The sequence below is a fragment of the Trichosurus vulpecula genome, chromosome 6 (assembly GCF_011100635.1).
Source record: "Trichosurus vulpecula isolate mTriVul1 chromosome 6, mTriVul1.pri, whole genome shotgun sequence".
Taxonomy (NCBI): Eukaryota; Metazoa; Chordata; class Mammalia; order Diprotodontia; family Phalangeridae; genus Trichosurus; species Trichosurus vulpecula.
The window spans coordinates 158,822,498-158,837,226 of record NC_050578.1 but is presented as its reverse complement, the minus strand read 5'-3'; positions in this window follow the sequence as shown (position 1 = coordinate 158,837,226).

The window sequence follows — 14,729 nt, the reverse complement described above, 5'->3', positions numbered from 1 at the left end:
GAGCTGTGTTCTCCACAGTAGAGTTTGAATGTTTAGTAGTTCAGCTCAAAAAAGGACCTCAGTATCTGGTACCTTATCTTGCCAGGTGATGTTCAGATTCTTCCTAAGACAATTCAAATAGAAGCATTTCCGTCTCCTGGCATGGCACTGGTAGACTGTGCAGGTTTCACAGGCATACAACAATAAGGTCAGTACATCAGCTCTGCAGACTCTCATTTTGGTAGGCAGCCTAATACCTCTTCTCTCCCATACTCTCCTTCAGAGCCTCCCAAATACTGAGCTGGCTCTGGCAAATACATATGTCAACCTCATCATCTATTTGTACATACCTGCAAAGTATACTGCCAAGGTAAGTGAACTTTTCCATAGCGCTCAAATTTGCTCCCTTTGCTGTAAATGATGGTTCCACATATGGATGGTGTGTGTGGTGCTGGCTGGTGGAAAACCTCTATTGGTGTCAATCGTTAGGCCAAAATTAGCACAAGGAGCAGAAAATCTATGCATACTTTGTTGCATCTCAGCCTCAAAGGCTGCATTGAGTACACAACAATCGGAAAAAAAAAAAAACATGTGCCAACTCTTCCTCCACTTTAGTCTTGGCTTGTAGCAAGTCTTTGTCAAAGGTGTCCAACAACATCATATGCTAAAAAGCATAAGAACAAGCATATAGCTGTACTTCCCTCTATTGGTGATGAGGAAAGTGCAAGAGCATTATCCATTATCCAGAACCCATGCAGGCATGAAACTGATGTAAAATACTGATGAACTTCTCTGGGGCAAACACATTTTGTCAAAATTTTCCACAAGCCCTTATGACTGACAGTATCAAAGGCCTTGGTTAGATCAATGAATATTGTCTACAGACCTTCGTTCTGCTCTCGGTATTTCTACTGGAGTTGTCTAGCAGCAAATACCATATTGACGACACTGGCTCTCAAGTACATGACCATCTTCCAAGTGAAGGATCAGCTTATTAAGCAGGACTCAGGCAAGAATCTTGCCAGTAAGGACTAAGAGAGAGACCCCATGATTGTCACAGGGCAACCAATTTCCTTTACCTTTATGAAGATAGACAATGGAGGCATCCTTTGAACTCCTGTAGGATAACCTCCTCTTGCTATATATATATATATATATATATATATATATATATATATATATATATATATATATATATAACTCAGAAAATTTCAGTCACCTTTTATATGAGCAGTGGACCCTCTGCCTTGGAAATCTCAGCTGGAATAGAAACAATACCAGGTGCTTTGCCACATGAGAGGCACCGAATAGCATTCAAAACCTCTTCATTTGGAAGTTTGGTTAGAGAGGAACTGACTTCAACCTGAGGTATAAGGTCAGTGGCTTCAGTATAGATTGGTGATGGTCTGTTGAGAACACCATGGAAGTGTTCAGTCCATCTCTCCAGGATCATGTCCTTACCACTAATCAATGGGACTCCATCACCACTGAGTGGTTGAGTTGCTCCATGTCTTTGGCCCGTAAACAGCCTTCAGGGCATCATAAAAGCACTTTGGATTGTTACTATCAACATATAATTGAATTTCTTCTGCTTTCTAACTGAGCCAAGAATCCAGCAGCTCTCTATAATAGGTGCTTAATAAATGTTTATTGAATTGAATTCCACACCTGGTAGGGATTCTGGGGCTTTGTGTATCATTTATTTATGAAAAGGCCAGTAGCAACAATGAAAATGTCTGTAATCTGAGCACCCAGCGGAACATTTTACATTTAATGTTGAATTTAATAGACTTTGATTATATTTCCTCTTAGCCATTTTCTTACCATATTGAAGACGCTTAATCTTTTTCACTTTTTAACTTAAAAATATTTTAATTTAATTTAATTTTTTTAAAGAAATTAAACTAATCTTTTTTTTTTAAAATTATGCCCTTAAAAAAAAGTATGCCCTGATGCCTAATCAGGTTCTCCACAACTCTTAAAAGAGTTTTTTGGCTTTTCTTAAGGTTCAGCCCTCAGAACTACAGGGAGCATTACACAGCAGAGTCTAGTTCAAGGATAAGAAAAGTATTTTGTCTGGTTTGGTTATGCCTTCCTAAAGACATTCAGCATTTCATAAGTTTTTTAATTCCAAAAGCATGTTGGACTGATATCTTCAGGAAACAGTCCACAATGACTTTTATATTCTGTTCCTAGATACTGACAGCTCTAAATTCACAACTTTACAAGTACAATTTGTGTTATTTGCCCCTAAAATATTCTATCCTTGACTACAATGATCATCTTCCGCTTTTCTTCCCACCCAGTTTCATCCTCTTATTACCCAGAATGGCTTAGTATTATTTACAAACTAGAGATTTCACTTGCATACTCCTTCTTCCTAACCATTTATTAATGTTAAAGAAGACCTGACCCTTACCCTTAAAAAAGGAAAGTTTTCATCTTCCTGTCTAGAAAGGTGTCCAATATGTCTCTCACCTTTTGTTTTCCACTCAAAATTAGTTTTCTTATGACAAAGGATTTTAAAAATAACTCTACTGTGACTCAGTTTTTAAAAATAGCTTTTATTTGGCTTTCCACTCATGAAAGGTTTTAAAGGGAGTCATCTTCTTCATAAACCCCTTTAAAAAAACACCATGATAAGGAAAACTGCTTTGAAAAACCACCAATTTTTTAAAAATGCCCAACATAGTAATAACACTTTAAAATGCCACTGAACAACTGAACTAGCTAAGGTACCAGAGGCAATACAGATGGAAAAATAAATCATGAAAGATCTCCTGAGAGACCTCCTGGAATGGCTTAAACACAAATTCAAAAGAAGCAAGAATTAACACCAATAAGAAAATCACAAGACTAACTAAAAGAACTTGGAGAAAATAAAAATGTATAGGAGGAAATCAAGCTAAAATGGAAAGCTGCTAAAAAAAATCAAAAGGAAAAAATTAAAGTAACAATCAGAAACCAAAAAAACAATAGTCTCAACCAACGAAAGACATACTACGACGATCTACAGAATTGCAACCAACACGAATAAAATAAAGGAAATAGACACAGAGAAGCAATTAGCCAAACAGCTGTAACAAATAAAATCAAATGATGGACCTGGAGGAAAGATCATATCATAGCAACCTTAGGATTGACCATATCCAAGAAAATTTAGGGAGAGGAAAAAAAAAAGAATTTGAACACAATATTCCAGGAAATCATCAAAACCAAAGTAAACTATGCTAACAGGAAAATCTGCAGACCTCAGGCAAGAAAGAAACCAAGATTCAACAATTATTATAGGTAAGCCCCAATACTTTAATGAAAAGGAGAATAACATTTCAATCTACAAAAATAAATTATCTACAGAAAAAAAAATAGGATCACAGCAGACTTCTCAATGAAGACAAGGAACAATTGGGCAAATTAGAATATATGTAAAATTAAGAAGAACGGTTTTTTGAACCTGTATCTATTCAGCAAAAGTCAGTGTGTTGTTTCAAGGCAAGAGATAGACAACTGAAAAACAATGATCAAAAAATATTGTAGAAAGACACATTTATTCATTTCAAGAAAGTCTTATAAAGATAATCAAGCCACTCAGCCAAAAAAAAAAATTCACACTCCTTAAATCTGGGGCTAACAATTCAAGAGCCTTTAGAATATTGTCTTTGCTAACTAAATGTTTCAGAAAGGTGTTTCAGAAAGGAAAAAAAAAAGAGACGAGGACAGGGGAACGGAGATAGGTAGTGGGGTAGGGAGAGTGTTGGCAAACCTAAGAGGAAAGAAGGGAACTACACTAGAGGGTTTTAACCAGATTCATGAAATTGGTTTGTTAAAAATATTGTGTTAATTATATTTCAATATAATTGGTTTCTTTGGTAATCCTATGCATTTTATTTTATGCTTTTAAAAACTTTATTCTGAGTCTATAGTCTTCACCAAAAGGTCCATGACACAAGAGACTGTCACACACACACACACACACACACACGCACGCACGCACGCACACACACAGAGCCTTCCCCTTCCCTTCCCCCACACCCAGAGGAAGGTAATCTCAAAAGAAACTCATACCTCTAATAAAAGGGAAAGTTTAGTTAACAGTCAACAAGCATTTAAGTGTTTGCTATGTGCCAGGCACTGTATGCTAAGTGCTAGAAATACAAAAAAGGGGGGGAAGGGCCATCCCTGCTCTCAATTCACAGTCTAAGCAGGGAGACAAGATGCAAACAATTATGTACAAACAAAACATATACAGGATAAATAGAAAGTAATCAGAGAGGGAAGGTACTATTTTTAAGGGGGATCAGGAATGGTTTCTTATAGGTAGAATTTTAACTGGAACTTGAAGGAAGCCAGGGAAGCCAGATAAGGAGAGAATTCCAAGCATGGGGGGGACAGACAGGGAAAAGGCAGGAGATGGAGTATTATAAGAAAAGATCAGCAATCACAGACTTTGTGGACAACAGGAAGGTGTAAAAAGCCTAGAAAGGTAGGAAGGAGTCAGGTTATGAAGAGCTTTAAAAGCCAGAGGACTTTATATTTGATCCTGGAGGTAATAGGAAACCATTGGAGTTTATTGAGGGGGAATGGCATGGTCAAACCTGCATTTTAGGATCAATTTGACAGCTGAATGGAGGATGGACTGGAGTGGGTAGAGAATTGAGACAGAGAGACCCACCAAAAGGCTCTAGAATAATCCAATGTAAGGTGATTAAAAACCTGCTCCAGGGTAGTGGCTGTGTCAGAGGAGAGAAGGTGGGGGTGGTATGTTAATAAGATTGAACTGACAGGACTTGGCAGCTGATTGGATATGGGGAATGAGTCAGAGTAAAGGGTCAAGGATACCACCTAGGTTGTGAGCCTGGGTTACTGAGAAACTGGTGCCCTTGAAAGTAATAGGAAATTTAGGAAGAGAGGAGGGCTTGGGGGGTAAAGATGAGTTCAGTCTTGGACATGTTGAGTTTAAGTTTCTACAGGGTGTCTTGTTTAAGATTCATTCAATAAACATTTTTAAGTGCCTACTCAATACCAAGCACTGTGGGATCCAAATAAAAGACAAGTTCCTGCTCTCAAGGAATTAATCTAATGGGGGAAGACAACGCATAAAAGAAAGCTAAAAGAAGGGACCATCAGATGGTACCCAGCTAGGCATGTGATCCATGGAGGGAAAACAAGCTGATCTACTGTTGAAAACTGGAGAATTACCTAGAAATTTCTGAAAGTTCAGAGCCCTCTATTAAGGAAGGTTTGGGGAGGAGTTTACTGCTTTACCCCCCAACCCTCCAAGCAAAGGGATGAGGCAACTGAGGGAGTTGAGGTGTTGAGTATTAAAAACTCAGTCAATCTGCATGGTGATGAGATTTTAGGTGATGTTTATTCTGGGAGAGGTATGATATTCCCTGGAGTTGAAACCAAGCTTGAGCAGATGATGGAAAATGGAGTTACTTGGAAAGTTCTGAAAGATGTCCAAAAAGCAAGTAGAGATGCAAGACTACAGGTCAGGAGAGAGGTTAGGGCTAGACAGATTTTAAGAATCATCTGCATAAAGATGAAAACTGAAAAGAAGGCAGCTAACAAGATCACCAAGGAAAAAAGTATAGAGGGAGAAGAGGGCTCGGGACAGAGCCCTGGCAGATACCCATGGTTAGTAGGTGTGACCTGACTGAAGATTCAGCAAAGGAGATTGAGGAGCAGTCAGATGTAGGAAGAGGACCAGAAGAGAGTGGTGTTATCAAAATCTAAAGAACAAAGGGTATGCAGAAGAGGTGATAAACAGTGGCAAAAGCTGCAGAGAGGTCAAGGATTCGGGCTAAGAAAAGGCCATTGGATTTGTCTATTATTATGGCAGAAACTAGGCACAGACCAACATCTTACACCATATACCAAGATAAAGTCAAAATGGGTACACAATTTAGACATAAGGGGTGAGAGTATAATTAGGAGAGCAAGGAATAGTTTACCTGTCAAATCTATGGAAAAGGTAAGAATTTATGACCAAACAAGACATAGAGAACATTATAAAAGGCAAAATGGATAATTTTGATTACACTAAATTAAAAAGGTTTTGCACAAAGTCAATTCAACCAAGATTAGGAGGAAAGCAGAAAACTGGGAAACAGTTTTTACAATGTCTCTGATAAAGGCCTCATTTCTAAAATTCAGAGAGAACCAAGTGAGTCAAATTTATAAGGATACAAGTCATTCCCCAATTGATAAATGGTCAAAGGATATGAACATGCAGTTTTCAGATGAAGAAATCAAAGCTATCTATAGTCATATGAAAAAATGCTCTAAATCACTATTGAGTAGAGAAATCAAAGGAACTCTGAGGTGTGTACCTCACACCTATCAGATTGGCTATCATGACAAAACAGGAATATGATAAATGTGAGAGATGTGGGAAAACTGGAACACTAATGCACTGAAGTTCTGAACTGATCCAGCCATTCCAGAGAGCAATTTGGAGTTATGCTGAAAGAGATATAAAACTGTGCATACCCTAGGGGCAGAGCCAAGATGATCACGTGAAAACAGTGTCTTACTGGAGCTCTCTCACAAGCTCTGTCAGATACCTATAAAAAAGTTAATCTGAGCAGATCTGAGAGAGTTACAAACGTCGAGGAGTCTGAGTGGGGCAAATTTTCAAGCCAGGAGAGTCTGAAAGGCTGATGGGATGAACCTGTAGGGTGGGAGAGCACTTGGTGTATGGAGTTGCTCCAGACAGCACCAAAGCAGAAGCAGCTGCTAAAGCCAACTATCAAGACAGGCTGGAAGAAAGCTGGACACCTGAAACCAGCCAAGATCCTCAGGCCTCCTGATGGGAGTCTGTGGAAGCAATGGGAGGCAGCAGCACAGTGCCACCGGCATTTAGTCATCAACTCCTGAGGCTTGCAGCCCAAAGGTATGAAATTCATCTTCTTGAACTTCCAGGAGACATAATAGCCAGGTAAATGGCTCTAATCCCTCCTCCCCCCCCCCCCGCCCCCAAGAATTCCTCAGGAAAAAACACTGGAATAGAGACATAAGTGACGCTTCAGTGGCCAAGCAGTGGGAGCTCCTGAGTCCAAGAGGGGCAGAGCTAGCAGGGGTCAACACCAGAAGCCCAGACTTACCCTTGCACCCCCAGGGGAAGTGGCAGACACCAGCTCAAACAACAAACAGCTGAGACCATTGCTGAAGAGCAACAGTGCTGCAGAGCAGCCTCAGGGGAAGAGGAGACTTCAGGCAGCCAGACCCCTCCCCCACACCTCAGGAAACTGAAAGCTATAATACACAAAGCCAGTAACTAGACTCACAATCCCCAGTACAAGAAACCTGAGACAGAGAGCCCTGAGCCCCAAAACCAGAAATTCACTGTAAAACCAGGAAAAAACTCACCAACATGAAGAAGAACATGAAAAAACCAAGGACCATTGATTGTTTTTATGGAGACAGGCATGATCAAAATACCAATTTGGAAGAGGGTAGCAATGACACTATAACGACATCTGATACCTCAAAAGGGAATGAGAACTAGTCTCAGGCCCAAAAAGCATTACTGGAAGAGCTAAAGGAGGATTTTTAAAAACCAAATTAGGGAGGTAAAAGAAAAAATGGAAAAAAAATCCGCTGATGAAATCAAGTCCCTAAAGAGTAAGATTGGTGAAATAGCTACAGAGATTCAGAATCTAAATACAGAAAACAATACCCTTAGAGGTAAAATCAACCAACTGGAAAAGGAGATTCAAAAGCAAAATGAAGACAGCAACTCATTAAAAATTAGAATTGAGCAAGTGGAAGCTAATGACTCTATGAGGCATCAGGAAGTAGTCAAAGAAAATGTAAAGAATGAAAAAATAGAAAAAAAAATGTGAATTATCTGATTGGAAAAACAACTGACCCGGAAAATGGATCCAGGAGAAACAATTTAAGAATTATTGGTCTACTGGAAATTCATGATAAAAAAAAGAGCCCTGACAGTATCTTTGAAGAAATTATCAAAGATAACTGCCCAGAGGTCCTAGAACCAGAGGGTAAAATAGTCATTGAAAGAATCCACCGATCACCCCCTGAAAGAGATCCCAAATTGAAAACACCAAGAAATATTACAGCCAAATTTCAGAATTACAAAGTCAAGGAGAAAATACTACAAGCAACCAAAAAGAAACAATCCAAATATCGTGGAACTATAGTAAGGATCAAACAAGATCTTTCAGTTTCTACATTAAATAACAGGAGAAATTGGAATATGATATTCCAAAGGGCAAAGGACGAAGGACTACAACCAATGATCTACCCAGCAAAATTAAGCATAATTTTTCAGGCAAGGAGATGGACATTCAATGAAATAAGGGAATTCCAGACCATCCTGATGAAAAGGCCAGAACTCAATGGAAAATTTGATCTCCAAATAAAAAACTCAAGAGAGACACAAAAAGGTAAACAGGGGGGAAAACCCCACAAACCTTATTAATCAATAAGGGCAAATTATTTACATCTTTATATAGGATTATATCATCTTATGTATGTTATATATATATATCTCAATCTTCAAAATAGTACAGCTATTATGACAATTGAAAGGAATACACATAGACTGTGGATGTCTGTATAAAATAACTGATATAAGTATAAAAAACACAAGAGATGTAAAGGGAGGGTTCTGGGAGAAGAGGTAAGGAAGTAGTGGAAAAGGGTAAATTACATCAAATGAAGAGGCACAAAAACACATTTTAGTAGAGGGAAAGAAGGGAGGGAGAAGAGCAGTATTTGAGCTTTACTGTCATCTGATCTGGTTCAAGAAGGGAATAACATACCCTGATGAGTATAGAAAACTAACTTGTCCTACAGGTAGTAGGAGGAGAAAGGGGGAAAAAAGGGAGGGGGTTGGTCAGAAGGGAGGGAAGAAGTAGCAAGTGGAAAATGGTAAGATAAGGGAGGGGAATCAAGAGGGAGGGTAAACTGGGGAAGGCAGGAGTCAAAAGCAAAACTCTGTTGACCAGTGGAAGGAGAAAGGGAGAAATAAAAGCATAAAGAGTGGAAATATACAATGGAGAAAAAGACACAGCTAGAAATCATAACTGTGAATGTGAATGGGATGAACTCTCCCATAAAATGGAAACAGATAGCAGAATGGATTAAAAACCATAATCTTACAATATGTTGTTTACAAGAAACACATCTGAAACAGGGGGATACACACAGGGTAAAGGTAAAAGGCTGGAGTGAAATATATTGCACTTCAGCTAAAGTAACAAAAGCAGGTGTAGCAATCCTAATCTCAGACAAAGCAAAAGGAAAGATAGATTTAATTAAAAGAGATAAGGAAGAACACTACATCCTGCTAAAAGGCACCATAAACAATGAAGCAAAACATACATGCACCAAGTGGTATGGCATACAGATTCTTAGAAGAGAGGTTAAGGGAGTTACAGGAAGAAATAGACAGCAAAACTATAATATTGTGAGACCTCAACCTCCCCCTTTCTGAACCTGATAAATCTAACCTCAGAATAAATAATAAAGAAGTTAAGGAGATAAACAGAATTTTAGAAAAGGCAGATATGATAGACCGCTGGAGAAAACTGAATGGGGATAAAAAGGAATATACTTTCTTCTCAGCGGTACATGGCACATACTCAAAAACTGACCGTGCACTAGGGCATAAAAACCTCACAATCCAGTGCAGAAAGGCAGAAGTAGTCAAAGCATACTTTTCAGATCATGATGCAATAAAAATTATTTGTAATAAAGAACCATGGAAAAATAAGCTAAAATTAATTGGAAACTAAATAATCCAATTCTAAAGAATGAGTGGGCCAAAGAACAAATCAGAGAAACAATTAATAACTTCATTCAAGAGAATGACAATAATGAGACAACATACCAAAACTTATGGGATGCAGCAAAAGCAGTTCTTAGGGAAGTTTTATATCTCTAAATGCTTACATGAATAAAATAGAGAAAAAGGAAATCAATGAATTGGGCATGCAACTGAAAAAGCTAGAAAAAGAACAAATTGAAAATCCCAATTAAATACCAAATTAGAAATACTGAAAATCAAAGGAGAGATTAATAAAATTGAAACCAAGAAAACTATTGAATTAATAAATAAAACAAAGAGCTGGTTTTATGAAAAAACCAATAAAATTGGTAAACCTTTGGTCAATTTGATTAAAAAAAAGAAGAAAATCAAATTACCTGTATCAAAAATGAAAAGGGTGAGTTCACCTCTAGTGAAGAGGAAATCAAAACAATAATTAGGAATTATTTTGACGAATTGTATGCCCAAAAATTTGACAACCTTAGGGATATGGATGAATATCTACAAAAACATAAATTACCAAGGTTAACAGAAGAGGAAGTAAAATTCCTAAATATCCCCATCTCAGAAAAAGAAATTGAACAAGCCATCAATGAATTCCCTATGAAAAAATCTCCAGGGCCAGATGATTTTACATGTGAGTTTTATCAAACATTTAAAGAAGAATTAATTCCTATACTTTATAAACTATTTGGGAAAATAGGTGTAGGAGTCCTACCAAATTCTTTTTATGTCACAAATATGGTACTAATACCCAAACCAGGAAGAGTCGAAACAGAGAAAGAAAATTATAGACCAATTTCCTTAGTGAATACTCATGCAAAAATTTTAAATAAAATATTAGCAAAAAGATTGCAGCAACCTATCATGAGAATAATACACTATGACCAGGTAGGATTTATTCCAGGAATGCAAGGCCGGTTCAATATTAGGAAAACTATCAGTATAATTGATCATATCAACAACAAAACTAGCAGAAACCATATGATCATCTCAATAGATGCAGAAAAAGCCTTTGACAAAATACAACACCCATTCCTATTAAAAACACTAGAAAGCATAGGAATAAATGGAGCCTTCCTCAAAATTATAAATAGCATCTACCTAAAACCATCAACAAGCATTATCTGTAATGGGGATAAGCTAGATGCATTCCCAGTAAGATCAGGGGTGAAACAAGGATGTCCATTATCACCCCTATTATTCAATTTGGTACTAGAAATGTTAGCTGTAGCAATGAGAGGAGAAAAAGAAAATGAAGGAATTAAAATAGGCAAAGAAGAAACTAAATTATCACTTTTTGCAGATGATATGATGATTTTCTTAGAGAATCCTAGAGAATCAAGTAAAAAACTACTTGAAATAACAACTTTAGCAAAGTTGCAGGATATAAAATAAACCCACATAAATCCTCGGCATTCCCATACATTACTAACAAAGCCCAACAGCAAGAGATAGAAAGAGAAATTCCATTCAAAGATACTGTAGACATTATAAAATATTTGGGAGTCTATCTGCCAAGACAAACCCAGGGCCTATATGAACATAATTATAAAACACTTTTCACGCGAATAAAGTCAGATCTAAGTAAACGGAAAAATATCAGTTGGTCATAGTTGGGCCAAGCTAATATAATAAAAATGCCAATTTTACCTAAATTAATATATCTGTTCAGTGCCATACCAATTTAACTACCAAAAATTATTTTACAGAGCTGGATAAAATAATAACAAAATTCATCAGGAAGAACAAGAAGTCTACAATATCTAGGGTATTAATTAAAAGAAATGCTAGGGAAGGTGGCGTAGCCAAACCAGATATTAAACTTTACTATAAAGCAGCAAACTTCATCAAAACTACCTGGTACTGGCTAAGAAACAGAGTTGTGGATCAGTGGAATAAGATAGGTACACAACATGGAGAAGTCAATGACTACAGCAATCTACTCTTTTATAGACCCATAGAATCCAGCTTCTGGGCTAAGAATTCACTATTTCACAAAAACTACTGGGAAAATTGGAAAATGGTAGGACAGAAACTGGGCATGGACCAATATCTTACACCATATACCAAAATAAAGTCAAACTGGGTTCATGATTAGGTAATAAAGGCTGATACTATAAGCAATTTGGGAGGGCAAGGAATAGTTTACCTATCAGATTTATGGAAAAGAAAAGAATTCATGACACAACAAGAGATGGAGAGCATTACAAAATGTAAAATACATAATTTTGATTATGTTAAATTGAAATGTTTTTGTATAAAAAAAAGTCAATGCAGCAAAGATTACGAGGGAAGCAGAAAATTGGGAGAAAATCTTTACAACCAGTGTCTCTGATAAAGGCCTCATTTCTAAAATATACAGGGAACTGAGCCAAATTTATATGAGTACTAGTCATTCCCCAATTAAGAAATGGTCAAAGGATATGAACAGGCAGTTTTCAGAGGAAAAAATTAAAGATATCTATAGGTATATGAAAAAAATGCTCAAAATCACTACTGATTAGAGAAACGCAAATCAAAACAACTCTTAGGTACCACATCTCTCCTGTCAGATTGGCTAAAATGACAAAACAGGAAAATGATAAATGCTGGAGAGGATGTGGGAAAATTGGAACATTGTTACATTGCTGGTGGAGTTGTGAACTGATTCAGCCATTTTGGAGAGCAATTTGGAACTATGCCCAAAGGGCTATAAAAATGTTCATACCCTTTGACCCAGCAATACCACTTCTTCCCAAAGAGATCACATGGGTAGGAAAAGGACCCATATGTACAAAAATATTTATAGTGGCTCTTTTTATAGTAGCAAATAATTGGAAATCAAGGGGATGCCCATCAATTGGGGAATGGCTGAACAAGTTGTGGTATATGAAGGTAATGGAAAACTATTGTGCTATAAGAAATGGGGATGATATGGACTTCATAACAACCTGGAAAACCCTACACGATACAATGCTCAGTGAGTGGAGCAGAACCAGGAGAACATTACACACAACCACAGATATATGGATTCTGTGACGACTAACCCCGACAGGCTCTGCTCTTCTCAGCAACACAAGATGCAAAGACAACTCCAAAGAACTCATGATGGAGAATGCTGTCTACATCCAGAGAAAGAACTATGGAGTCTGGATGCAGATTGAGGCACACTTTATGCTTGCCTTTTTTTTTCCTTTTTTTTTTCTCTTTTTGTTTTTGGGTTTTTTTTTTGATTCTGTTTCCTCTTTCTCATATTTATTCCATTGTTCGTGATTCTTCACAACTTGACTAGTGAGTTACACGTAGAAGATACATCGGATGGGGATTCTCACCTGGTTCTCAGCATTATGTAGAACCGAGTGCTGTAAACAGAAAAAAAAAAATCCCAAAATAAAACAAAACTGTGCATACCCTTTGACCCAGCAATACCACTTCTTCGTCTGTATCCCAAGGAGAACATAAAAATGGGAAAAGGATCCACATGTTCAAAAATATTTATAGCAGCTATTTTTGTGGTGGCCAAGAATTGGAAATTGATGGGATGCCTATCAATTGGGGAATGGCTGAACAAGTTGTGGTATATGAATGTAATGCAATATTATTGTTCCATAAGAAATGATAGGCAGATGGACTTCAGAAAAACCTGGAAAGACTTGAATGTACTGATTCTGACTGAACTTTGCAGAACCAGGAGAACATTGTACACAGTAACAGCAACACTGTGTGATGACCAACCGAAAGACTTAACTCTTCTCAGCAATATAAGGATCTAAGACAAATCCAAAAGATTTATGATGGAAAATGCTATCCACATCCAGAAAAAGAACTATGGAGGCTGGATGCAGATTGAAGCATATTTTTCTTTCTTTTTGTTTTTGTTTCTTCTTTCTCATGGTTCCTCCCATTGGTTCTAATTCTTTACAACATGACTAATGTGGAAACATGTTTAATATGATTGTACTTGTATAGCCTATATGAGATTGCACACCATTGTGGGGGGAGCAGGGAAGGGAGTGGAAGTAGGGGGAGAAAATTCAGAACTAAAAATCTTATAGAAGTGAATGGTGAAAACTAAAAATAAATAAATATTTTTTTTAAAGGAGAGGATTAGTAACTTTGGAGAGAGCAATTGCTATTGAATGATGAGATTAGAAACCAAACTGAAAAAAGGAATGGAAGTAGAGGTACTTCCAAGTCCAAGTTAAAATACCTAATATTAACAATAAGTAATAAAACTTAGTTTATAAGTGAATCATTAATTGTTATGAAATTGTGAAATGGGGCAGGCAGAACCAGTTCTTTGCATACTCAGTGAGAAAGAGCATGATGGCTGGAGGAAGTGAGGCTGTAGTCACACTTTAATAAAGGCACAAAGGGTGTCAGGGAAAACAGCACACAAAGTATACAAACAAATGGTGAAAAGGGGATAATCAGTGAAAAGAGGTATAAAGGCATACTGCACAAGGATGAGATAGGGTGGTGAAGGCAGGCAGCACAGGAAAGAAAATGAAGAGGGGGAGAGGCAGAGAGTATCATGTAACCATGGATTAGAATTGGGAACACTTGGCAGCATGGACACAAATGGAGATGGAGGACAGGTGGGAGGCAGGATTTTGAGATCTCATTTTATAGGGTTTTGGTGGGGAACAGATTAACTCTTATCAGGGCCTTATCTGTCCCACCTTAGAGTTAGTTCATTTAGAGTTAGTTCATTAACATATCCAAATCATCTTTTTTTTTTAGGTTTTCTTTGGGGGGGGGGCAGGGCAACTGGAGTTAAGTGATTTGCCCAAGGTCACACAGCTAGTAAATGTGTCAAGTGTCTGAGGTTGGATTTGAACTCAGGTCCTCATGACTCCAGGGCGGGTGCTCTACTCACTGTGCCACTTAGCTGCCCCTATCCAAATCATCTTAAAGTTAACATAGTTACATCACCTCAAAGTTATCAGTAACCTTTGGTGTTCTGATCTTA